Genomic DNA, 10,827 nt, shown 5'->3' on the forward strand with positions numbered 1-10,827 from the left:
TATGTTTTTGTCGCCAGTCACCTGGGAAGATAACAAAGCCTATGCGGCGTAACAAGTTAAAAATAGTGGCATAGTACATGGCGTCTAGCGTTCCGGATCTGCATGTGGCCTTAGAAAGGCGCGGTCTATTCCCGAGGTTCGGATTAATAGAGAGCATATTCTGGGGTACTTTTTCGGCTACCCAAATTGCGCTCCAGGCGGAAAGTTTTGCGCTTCGTCTTTCTCTAAATGCACCCGCCTCGGCCAGGATTCTTCCTACAAACTCGTGCTGGGTTCCAGAACGCCTTAACCATATAGGAACCGCCGCGTGTGGAAAAATTCACAGAAAAAGTGCTGCACTTTCTTGCTGAAGAATTATATTCGAAAATATATTCTTTGTGCAAAAAATATGCCAGGAATATATTGTAACCTTTTGAGAGCTGGCCCAAACACCGGATTTTATATTAGCTTTCTTGACCACTAACGCATACAGCCTTTACCAAAATTTAGAGTCAAGGGCAATTTGCTGCTAAGCGCGTTGTGGGGCTCTCGTTGAATTTATGGAAGTCTTTTAACTTATGAAGAGCAAAAGACAAGAGCTACTTTTAGCTTCAAAAGATTCGGAACCTTGGAGCAGCGTAGCGAGCTACACGGCGTATCCCGAAAGCAAACCACCGTGGGCAGTAACTTTTTGAAAATGGACTCGGATATTTTACTCCCGTATAACGGTGAACCAGAGTAGCGTCGGTCTCAGCAATTCACGTTATAACTGTACGGGTGCGCTTTCGTGGTCAGCAGTGGCTAAATACACAAAGTAGGAATGCGGAGCGGGAGGAATCGCAGGCCAGCGCAATTTCTAGAAAGTCGATATGCGGCAGTAGAAATGGGGCTCAGTTCTTGTATATCGGCGCTCCCAGTTTCTCTAGCTTACGCTGCAGCAAGTTAAAGCAAATCTCTATGAAATGCAGGTGTCCATGCCAGTGCTCACATTCAAAAGCCGCAGTACCATCCTTAAAGAGCCAAGTCGGAATTCAAAGGTGCTAGACATTAACCAGTTCTATTAATTATCTTCTTTTGTCGAAGTAAAACGTCTACGAAACGGTAAAATTTGGACAAGCTATTACCTGCACTTCAGTGGCGTTACCATGTAGCGCCAGTTAATTTTAGTAGTCGTCATACGTAAGAAGCATACAGTAGCGCTCCCAGCACGCTTATATATTAAACACATCATACACCGGCACGCCGACGAATCACCACACGCAGTGTTGTTTTACCTTAAAAAGCTACAGTCCAGTTGTGGCAATGGTCATATCGTTCCGCGCTTCACACACACACACACACACACACACACACACACACACACACACACACACACACACACAAAATTGCAGTTGTTCGTCACGTTTTTTTTTTAAACAGTCACTCCGGACGCTTTGGTTGCAAGAACGCCATGCTATACACATATATCTTTAGAATCGAAACGCAGCTTGCAACAATATAGTGACAGGCTGTGCAAGTTGTATATGACTGTTTATGACCTTATACGACTTGGTCTGTATGAGTGCAGTATGTGTCAAGAAAATAACGCTTTAACTTAGGTTCGGTGACATATATGTATACTTACATACACCAGCAGCCGCACCTGATATCTCCACCCGGGTTTTAGTCACCTTTGGTTGTGTTTTCCTGACAACCATCGAGATCGGTTGGTCATTATGATCACCGTCGCTATCAATAGGCGACTGCATTAAGCTGTCAGATGCGAACAGCGTGATCTCAAAGGGGCGATGCAAAGCACATGAGCGCTACAATGAAGTGCTGGAGAAGCCAAATCTGCCGGGAATTACAGGTCTCGAGTTGCATGGCGATCGGGGCTGTGTGGTTTGGATATCTGCGCAGCTACACTGGCGTCCACAGAATGCAGTAGTTAAGATCAAACCCTCACCCCCCCCGCCCCCCGTTTTTTTTTTCGCTTCGCCGATCCCCGCACTCAGCCTCTCAGTAGGAATGCTTGAAGCAAAAAAAAAATACAAAGTCTCCGGGCTTATGAACTTTTCTCAGTGCAGATTATTCAGAGAGGACAACTCAGAAAATTTTGTTAACTAATGAGCGATGCATGCAGACAGACCTTTATAGATAAAAATAAACAATTTCAGAATTTTCTCTGCCCCACTAGTGGACCGAAATAATTTATAGCTTTTAGAATTTCACAAGTGTGCGAGGCAGAGAATGTTGGAATGTGGTTAACTTGGAAGGACCCAAAAGATAGGATAGGAGACAGAAAGATTGAGTGTCGTCTCTGCATGTTGTCCTAATGTCTTTATGCCCACAACCCATGAGATTTGTGCATAAGAGCTCTGCAAAGTGCGCATCTATTCATCAAATAGTTACAGTAGAGGGCACGGAAAGGCAGAATGGTTAATGAAGAACTGTTGCTGTTGACTGCTGTGCTCAACGAAGAGAAAGAAATTTGACACAAATCACAAGGAAGACAGCAAAGTGGAAAAGAGAAAAGCACACGTCATGGAAATAGCTCATTTGATCCTGTTGTCAAAAGTCCTTGACGTTAGCTGCAAAATATCCTGCTCTGTGCGTTGTCGCAATCATGTACTCCGAAAGCCGGAGGCGTTGAAGCATGCAGTCGAGGGCTCATCTTTCTCTAGTCACGTATGAAAAAAAAAAGAGACTTTAGTTCAGCTGCTTCAATGCAGAGACGGAAAACTTTATAGTGCAACCGCTAAGAAGAGCTGAGCAGTCGCCACCAAGGCGGGGTTTTGCCTTCAAATGTTCATCACATTGTTCATAGGAACATGAGACCGATTTAGAGCGTATCGAAAAAACTTAAAAAATCTTATCTTTACGGAGCCTTCTAAAGCGAACATTTCCGTACCGATTATAGGAAATAAAGGGGATCATATACTTTCAATATGGGCCTCATCGACAATCGCTTTTGTCTGCGGCGTTCACTTTCTCAAATCCTTGCAATCTTTACTCACGAACAGCACCAATAACGTATACTATTATTGGCTGAGTAATTATTGCATTTTTTTATTTATTCATTTTATTTATTTCAGAATACTGCAGGCCACTGCTTGGCCCAAGCAGGAATCAATTTACATTGTTGCATAACCAAAGGAATGAAATTATACCATATTAGCAGCACACGGATACCAAAAGAATAAACGAAAAGAATAAAACCAAAAGAATAAAATTATACAATATTAGAAGCGAACGGATACAAAACATACATATAAACAATATTAGCAGGTAAGCAGACGATGTAACGCACCAGAAAAGAGTTTGTGAGAAAGAAAACAGATTGCGGTAACGAATTCCAATCTTGCGCTGTTCTAGGAAAAAAACTGTATTTAAAGCTGTTAGTTTTGGCGAGAAGGGGAGCAAGTGAATAATCATAAACGCCCCGAGTCCTTCTCACTAGAGGACGCTCAATGCCCTCAGAAAGCTTGAGTTTATTTTTACCTGTTAAACTATTAAACAAGAATATCAATATATTAATCTTTCTGCGGGTTTCTAGTGTATGAATGTTATTTGAGATCATTAACTGCGAGGGAGAGTCTTCCCTTTTGTATTTTTCGTATATAAACCTAACCGCTTTCCTATTGACCTTTTCGAGGATCATTATGTCTTTTTTCGTGTATGGGTCCCATAATATGGAAGCATATTCAAGTAAAGACCGCACACAAGTTTCGTAAGGCAATTTTTTTTTATATTTGCTTGGGCAGTTTTTAGCTTTCTTGTAAAACGTATAGTTTCCGTAACGCAGCTGCAGAAATATTAGTAATGTGTGCAGACCATTTTAACTTATTTTCAAGTGTTACACCTAAATATTTATATTTCTCAACTTCCACAATCGTATTGCCGCGAAGAAAGTAAGGAATCAAACTGGGAGACTTTTTTCTAGTTATACGCAAGAGAACAGTTTTTTCACTACTAAGTTCCATAGCCCATTTCAGACACCATTCTTCAATGGCAAAAACAGCTTTTTGTACAGGGATGTGGTCATGTTCGGATCAAATTTGTTTAAACACAACACAGTCGTCTGCGAACAACTTAACAGAGACTTCTTCAGGAACAACCGCAACTAAATCATTGACATGTATTAAAACAACAATTGTCCAAGCGCACTTCCCTGGGGAACTCCCGAGGGCACACTAACAACACTAGAAGCGGTCTTATTGATTTCCACATATTGCCGTCTGTCTGTAAGGTAGGCCTGAATCCATCCAATGATAAAAAAGACGCACCCATACATTCCACCTTATAGTGGAGTTTGCCATGTGGCACCTTATAAAAGGCCTTGCTGAAATCAAAGAATACCACGTCCGTTTCCCTGACATATCAAGCGCTCGCGCAAATTCGTGCACAGACAAAACAGTCTGAGTAACTGTGGATAACCCCTGCCTAAACCCGTGCTGATTATCAGTCAAAAGATTATGATCACTCAGGAACTTTCGCAGGTAGCCGGCTACAATATGCTCCAACGTCTTACAGCAACTGCATGTTATGAAAACAGGCCGATAATCTGAAACTGACAATCGATCGCCTTTTTTTATATACGGGGAACCACGCGTGATATTTTCCAATCTGAAGGAATCTAACCACTTGTTAATGACAGTTTAAAGATGTCTGTGAGGCAACCTGCTATTTGTTCTGCATATATCGCCTCAAAAATACATTTGGAAGACCATCGGGTCCGGCGGATTTTTTAGTGCCCAGTTTCAAGAGCATCCCAAAGAAACCCCCACGAGTTACTTCAATGCTATCCTATTTTGCAGCCGTGGCTTTTATTTCATAGGAATCTAATTCTGAAAACACCTCGTAGAAATACTGTTTAAAATTCTCGCCTATTTCGGCAGCGTCCGTGATAATCGGGTCGCTAACTTTTATTTTAGTAAGTGCATCTTTGGGTTTACTCAAGTTCCGCCAAAATTTCTGCGGATCAGTCTTTAGAAACTGTGCTAAAGTGTGCGAAAAATATTTAGTCCTGGCGCAGCTCACTTTTGATAATAGGTCATGTTTGAGTTCTTTAAACAGTGGCGTTGACGTCCCCTACTTCTTACGATGTCTCTTAAGTCAACGCTTAATGTGCATAATTTCACGAGTAATCCATGGATGTTTCCTCCTTTTAAATATTTTTCTGCCTAGAACGTAATTTTAATGTAATGCCTAAGCACATTAGCGAACCATTGCCAAGAGCTTTCCACATCCTCACATGTAATCCCAAGATTTTCTTCAATACAATCAATATTCCCCACATTGGCAGATCTACTAAATTCCTTAACTTTAACGACATCAAGCGCATGTGTTTTTGATTTTTCAGCCTTCGAGAGAGAGAGAGAGAGAACAACTTTATTGAAAATGCCTGCAGAATCGGTTAGGTTCCCTTCACTCAGGGAGGACAATCTTTTACCGCGACGCGGCCACTACGTCAGTCTCGTGCGTTGTGCTCCTCGAGGTCTTGGTCCCTCGCTTCTTCCGCGGGTCCGAGAGGGCCACCGCCCCCTTCCTGGGGGTGCTGCCCGCCTTCTCCTCGGCTTCGCTCGGTCGCTGCCTTTCTAGAGCTGCCGAGACCTGCTGGACGGCCTTGAGTTGTGTCTCTTGATCATAGCTACTCGTTGCAGTCTCTAGCTGCGGCGGGATCGTCGTCTTCTCGCTGGCTTCTCGCGGATTTACACTACGGTCCCAAAGGATGTGAGCCGCGGTGGCTCTCTCCTTCGCTCACAGTCTACACACGTCACTCGCGTACACACTCGGACACACGTGCTTAGCTAACACCGGGGTGAGCAGGGACCCCGTCTGTAACTGTCTACATAACAGTGCCTCCTTCCGGGTAAGCCGCGGGTGAGGTGGCGGTATAGTCTGTCTGTTCAGTCTGTACCATTTCACTATTTCGTTGAAGGTGGTCATCTTGTCCTTGGCACTGCACCGCGACCAGCACTCCGAGTCGGCCGTGCTTGCAGCCGCGCGGTTGGTTAGTCCTCGCGCGGTCGAGTTGGCCGTCTCGTTGTGGTTCACGTTCCCGCGTTCCGACACGTCACTGCCCATGTGGGCCGGAAACCACTTGATCACCACAGCACTTTTTCGTCCGATGTCTTCGGCCTTGCGCAGTAGGCGCGCGGCCTCACTACATACCCTACCCTTGGCGTAGTTCTTCACTGCCGTTCTAGAGTCGCACAACACTGTAGTGCATCCGGGGTCGGAGAGGGCCAAGGCGATGGCCACCTCCCCCGCCCGGTACGCTTCTCGTGTCCGGACGCTCGCCGCGGTCTTCGTTGCATCCGTCGATGCCCCGACAACCACCGCCGCGCATGCGTCGCTGCTCCCTCGATACTCCGCCGCGTCCACGTAGACGGCGCCTTCTTCTCTGGCGTGGAGGTCCACGAGAGCCCTGGCCCTCGCCAGCCTCCGCTCCTTGTTGTGCTCGGGGTTCACATTCCTCGGGATCGGGCAGACCCTGAGCTTTCTGTTGATGCTATTTGGTATAGGTACGTCTTTCTGCTGCGTGCCTTCCCTCGGCTCGAGGCCAAGGTCCCGTAGTATCTGTCTTCCGGTTCTCGTTTCAGAGAGACGCTCGAGTGGCGCCGTTCTCTGTGCTTCGGCTATTTCGTCCAGCGTGTTGTGGACTCCCAGCGCCATGAATATTTCGGTGCTCGTGCTCCCGAGGAGACCGAGTGCCGCCTTATACGCCTTGCGTACGGTGGTGTCTATCTTGTTACGTTCGCTCGGCCTCCAGTTGTGGAAGACGGCCACGTACGTTATGTGGCAAATTGCGAAGGATTGAACGAGCCTAGTCAGGCTCTCTTCCTTCATCCCGCTTTTCTCTTGGACACCCTCCTGATGAGTCTCATTGCCGCGGTCGCTTTGCCCGCGAGCTTGTTGACCGTTTCACCGTTGACTCGGTTTCGCTGGATGAGCAGCCCGAGCACTCGACTCTTCTCGACCTCCGGTATTACTTGGCCTCCCGCCGTCTTGACCGTGATCTTGGGACGCTCGTAATTGACTTCCATATTCTTTCATTTCCCGCCCGCTCCTTTCGGTGGAATCACCAGCTGCTCTGACTTGGCCGGAGAGCAAGCGAGTCCAGAGCCGTCCAGCTGCTCCTCGATGGTATTGACCGCTTCTTGCAGCGTTGTCCCGATGTGTCCGTCGCTTCCTCCCGGTACACATAGCGTAATGTCGTCGGCGTAGATGGCTTGCCGGACGCCCGCTACTCTTTCTAGCCGGTTGGCCACCCCGATCATCACGAGGTTGAAGAGTAGCGGGGAGATCACCGAACCTTGCGGAGTTCCTACGCTGCCCAGCTGCTTCTGTTCGAGCTGCAGGTCTCCCGCGCAGATTTCGATGGTCCGTTCCGTCAGGAAGTGTTTGATGTACTGGTATGTCCTCCTGCCCATGTTTAGCCTGGATACTTGTGCCAGGATAGCCGAGTGCCTTACTTTATCGAAGACGCTCTGCAAGTCCAGCTTGAGTATGGCTCTGTTGTCGTTAGTGCCCGTCGTATCGTCGATGATCTCGTTCTTCAGTAAAATCATGGCGTCTTGCGGCCCGAGATTGTTACGAAAACCCGATGATATAATTTGGGTAAAGCTTCGATTCTTCCAGGTAACGCTGCCACCTGTTCATGAGAACGTGCTCGAGGACCTTTCCCATGCACGAAGTGAGCGAGATCGGCCTGAGGTTCTCTGTGTTGGGCGGCCTGCCAGGCTTGGGGATGAGGATCGTCTTGGCTGCTTTCCATTGCTTGGGCAGCCTTCCTTCTTGCCAGCACTTGTTGTAGAAGTTCGTGAGCGTTTCGATGCCGCTTCATCGAGGTTCTTGAGCGCTCTGTTGGTCACTCGATCGGGACCCGCGGCGGACCTGCCATTGAGATCCTGCAGGGCAACTCTGACTTCCCACGTCTGGATGTCTCGATCTAGCGTCTCGTTCTCGGTGCCTTGGTAATCCGGGTGTCTTTCCGTGGGGGCGGCCGGTAGGTACTTGGCGTCCAAGCGTCGCTTGACCTCGTCCTCCCCGTGTTCGCAGATTGCCTTGTGTAGGATCCTGGCCAGGCTGTTGTGTTGGTGGCCCTTGGTCTTGGTTTCGTCGAGGAGGTGCCGCAGTATGTTACATGTCTTGCCCTTGTGCATCTGTCCGTCGGCTTCGTTGTAGGCATCGTTCCACTGTTGGGTGCATAGCACCCTGCAGTGGACCTCGATCTGCCTGTTGAGCTCGGCGATCTTCTTGCATAGACTTCGGTTGGTTCGTCGCTTCTGCCACCTCGCCTTTATGGACTGCTCGCTCGGCTTCTGTCAGGTGGGCCAGCCGGCTGTCCATCTTGTCTATTCGTTCGTCCGTCTCCAGCTCTTTGGTGGCTCCTTCTGTCGTCTCAACGACGTTGGCCTCCCATTGCTCGATGTCCTTAATGTCCAGTTGCACCGCGGGTAGCGCCTTTCGAAAGCTGTTCCAGTCCGTAATGCGATGCTTCCTTATGCCGGTGTTGCCTTGACCTTCGAGCGGTATGACGACCTCCACGATGTAGTGATCGCTGCCGAGCTCTTGGCCCGTGTTTCTCCATTTCGCTTCTCTCGATCCTCCGTCGGTTTTGGCGAAGGTAAGGTGCGGAGTGGTGTCTCTTGTAACCGATGCGCCCATCCTGGTGGGAAAGGCCGGATCCGTGATTAGGTTCAGTCCCACGTCGGTGGCGTCTTGCATCAGCTCTCTCCCCTTGACCGTCGTTCTGTGGTAGCCCCAGTCTTGGCTCGGAGCGTTAGTCTCCGCACACTAGGAGCGTATTGCTCCCGGCGACTGAAGTCGCCTTGTGAAATAGTGCCTTGAACCTCTGTTGTCTGTGGGACGGATTGCTGTAGACGTTCACCAGGAAAGTGCTCTCCTTCCTCGCCTTGCCCGTGATTACTTCCACCGTGCAGTATTCGATGGCACTTCTGCAGATAATTTCGTGTTCCATGAAGGTGATCCCTTTCCTGACGAAGGTGCAGACCCCTCTGCCCCTGCCCTTGGACGTGTCCCCTTTGCTCGGCGGGCTGTCGTGCGACCGGTAGCCCGGTAGTCTCGGCGTCTCTTCGCTGTGTGTTTCTTGAATCATTATGACGTCTGGTTTCCTCGTTAGTTGCTGCAAGTGTTGCTGCAGCACCGCTCTCTTGCCGGTAAAGCCGCTGCAGTTCCAGTGCCAGACCAAGAGGTCTCTCACTGGCGGTGTGGATGCTGCTGTACGTGCTGTCCCGTCCATGATTGCTGCAGTTTGGCGATGATCTGTGCTTCCATACCTTGTATTTGTGCCTGTATGTGCGTCCGCAGCTGTGCCTGCATCTGCGCCATCATGTTCTGGATCGTGCTGTGTATGTTCGTTGTCATCTGCTGAACCGTTTGCGCGAGCGCAGTGAGGCGTTCGTTGGTTACCTTGCCGGTCGCCTCAAGACGGTCGAGACTGTCGTCCTGTTTTTCGATTCTCTCCATTATCATTCGTTCCTTGGCGCCCTCTAAGGCTCTCCTATTGGGAGCCGGTCCCGCCGCTTTCGTGTCTCTTAGGTCCACCTCTACCTCTGGTTCGTCCTCGGTTATCTCTTCATGTTTCCTCTCTTGTGCGGGCTTCGGCAGCAGCTGCTGCTGTTGCTGCATCGCAATTAATGTATTTAGCTTCTCGCTGATTTCCTTGATGGTTGCGTCCTGTTCGGCGATTCTCCGCTATAGCTTCTCGTTCTCGTCTCTTACGGCTTTTACCACCCCGTTCTCTTCTTGGATCTTCTTCGCGACGTTTTGCGCCGCTGGTTTCAGCCTTCGAGAAAAAAAGAAATTAACTTATGGTCAGGTATGCCGGGTTCAATTGTAACAGTTCCGTCTCTAATTCCTTCACTAAGGAACAGCAAGCCAAGAATTGATGTTTAGAGAGTACATTCAGTAGCTATTTGATCAAGACCAAGAGCAAACATTCCATCAAGGATAATATCGCTCTTATGCGATTATACAAAGCAGAGATTGTTCCAATTTAATAAAGGCAAATAAAGTCACCCGTTACAATCACATTTATTTTTCGTAACAACAACAATAGATCATTCAATTTACTCAAGAAGCTTTCATCGGCATCCGGAGCACGACAAACTGAACACAAATGAAACGCCGTTTCCTTCACTTTTATTTTAAAAAAGGCTTTCATGCTCAGCAATCTGGCTTTCAACGTCAACGTCGACACAGGATTTAACAACAACAGCAGCACCACCTCCTCTAGATCCTCGATCCCGCCGATAAAACTGATAACCTGGTGGGACTATGTCATCGTCACTGATTTGCTCATGCACCCAGGTTTTAGTTTTGACCATCACGTGTGGATCCAAAGAGAGCAAACATTCTTCCATTTTATCTGTTTTGTTCAGAATGCTTCTAGCATTGAGAGAAAATAACAGCACATTGGACGTATCTGGCCATTAACTTTCAGATAAAGATGTGGTGTTGCATTCTATCGATCTTCTAGAGTTTAGAACAGCATCCCATTCACAGTACAGCCCATCAATCTTCAACTTGTCATAAACCAAGGAAACCTTACTTCCAGCCTTTTTTCAAGTTTTGCACTTTGCCAAAGACGCTTGCGTTTGCACAACGTTTCCGCGCAGTAGTCATTATCGATCCTAATTTTTTCTCCCTTCAGTTTAGATACATTGCTCCAGACTGCTTGCCTTTTCCTATAGTCCTGAAAGCATATTATGACAGGGCGATTAGAAGAACTTTCTCCCAGTCTATGAATTCGACCTACAGGTGAACACTGTACTCCCAATTTAGCAGAAAAGAGGTCATCGATAACTTTTCTGCTGAAGTCCGACTCTGATTCAATGGGAT

General features: G+C 47.8%; 1 pseudogene; it reads right to left on the minus strand.

The window, feature by feature from the left end:
* Positions 1–5,406: 5,406 nt before the first annotated feature.
* Positions 5,407–7,623, minus strand: LOC144112485 (uncharacterized; annotated as a pseudogene).
* Positions 7,624–10,827: the final 3,204 nt, after the last annotated feature.

The sequence above is a fragment of the Amblyomma americanum genome, unplaced genomic scaffold (genome assembly GCF_052857255.1).
Source record: "Amblyomma americanum isolate KBUSLIRL-KWMA unplaced genomic scaffold, ASM5285725v1 scaffold_195, whole genome shotgun sequence".
NCBI classification, from domain to species: Eukaryota; Metazoa; Arthropoda; class Arachnida; order Ixodida; family Ixodidae; genus Amblyomma; species Amblyomma americanum.